This window comes from Rhinopithecus bieti, unplaced genomic scaffold (genome assembly GCF_001698545.2).
Source record: "Rhinopithecus bieti isolate Rb0 unplaced genomic scaffold, ASM169854v2 scaffold_6536, whole genome shotgun sequence".
NCBI lineage: Eukaryota > Metazoa > Chordata > Mammalia > Primates > Cercopithecidae > Rhinopithecus > Rhinopithecus bieti.
The window spans coordinates 1,045,178-1,046,697 of NW_016805524.1; the positions used below are offsets into that span (position 1 = coordinate 1,045,178).

Genomic DNA, 1,520 nt, shown 5'->3' on the forward strand with positions numbered 1-1,520 from the left:
AAAAAAAAAAAAAAAAGAAGAACAAGAAAAAAAAAAAAAAGCCCCGAGGCTCCATGGGCAGACCTACAAGGCTGCGCAAACAAATCGAGGGATGAGATTCTGCTGTTTCTTTGTCTAGGGTTCTCAGATGCTATCTGCGGCTGCTGTTTGGTGGGGAAGGAGCGCAGGGCGCAAAGCTGTTACGAAACAGAACGGTGGGAGCTGATGGCTCCGAGTTTGGGGCGAGGTAGAAACTCTCCAGTGCCACTTCCGACTTTAAGCCTTCCTGTTGCCGTCCACTGTGGCGGGTTTCTTCCTGGGGAACGCGTTTTCGCTCAGTCGCTCGGCAGCCCGAGCTTGCGGCAGCGGCCAGGCGCCTGCCCCCTGCGCCGAGCTTTCCCCCGCCGAGGCGCTCCGCTCCCAGAAGCGCCGCGGCTGCACCAGAGCGCCTGAGAGCCCTCGCGCGTCCCAATCCAGGAGCAAAACTATGTCAGGAATGGAGGTTTGCTAACCCAGAAAATTCGAAGGAACACATTAAACTGGTGGATGCAGCAGATGTAAGCGCTGTAAGTACAAGCTGACTGTTTGAAAAATTGTAGTGACTGACAACAGCTGTTCTGTGGGCAAAGCCCAAGCTAACAGGAGCGCTTTTATTATTGTTTTGATTTGTTTTCAAAGAAAAACATTATGGCATGGGGAAAATTATGACACTTTGTACCTAGTACTTTATGAGCCACAGGGCTTCATCCTAGAAGTAGAATTTCCAACCTCCAAATTATGAGCGATTAGGATCATTAAGAGATAATTACAAATTAATTGTTAACAATTACTTTTGTCATGCTCTAGATAAATAAATATAATGCAGGACTATATTCTTGTAGGGAGATGACTTCATATCTCTTTTCTGAATTGCACAAATCTCAAATATATTTGTGTGATATTGAATAAAGCGGTACGTATGTGTTCATTGCAATACATAACTTTTCTTACGCACTTTAATTTGATATGAAAAAATGAAGCATTTAACATTTGAAAGGGCAACAGGTAACAACGTTAAACTGATAGCAACTTTTTAAGGAAGAAAATCTTTTTGCTTCAATAAATGAATTTCCCAAACGTTATATTAAACAAACTTATCTTCAAAAGGTGATATAACAAATATTTACCCAATTAATATATTTTCTCTTATTGACACTTTGTAAGGCTTGACTGGACCTTGAAGTTAAAACAAGATCTGTAAACTTTTGAATTATCAATTAAAATATTTGCCATTCAAAATCAGTATATGAATTGTGAATGACTCATGGGTTTATATTTCTTGGGAGGAGTTTTTGAACACATTTAAGCATAGCATTTGCAAGAATTCAATAAATTCAGAGCTGTCATTGAATTTAGACAAACGTTTTTATGTTTTATTTCTTAAAATGGCAAGGGGTACAAAAAGTTGATAGTAAGCACATAGTGTAGTTTTATAGGTTTGAGATTGTTTTTATAATGTGTCTTTCAAAGTAGGTTTTATTTTATGCTTGCATGAGTCTTCC

At 39.7% G+C, this 1,520-nt stretch overlaps 1 protein-coding gene across 1 annotated transcript in view; it reads left to right on the forward strand.

Annotated features, from left to right (window-relative positions):
- The first annotated feature begins 93 nt into the window (after positions 1 to 93).
- EYA1 (EYA transcriptional coactivator and phosphatase 1) overlaps positions 94 to 1,520 on the forward strand; it is a 167,231-nt gene continuing 165,804 nt past the window's right edge. Inside the window, exon 1 of the mRNA XM_017872729.1 lies at positions 94 to 545. The gene's annotated coding sequence lies outside the window, so the exon portion shown is untranslated. The remainder of the gene's footprint in view (positions 546 to 1,520) is intronic.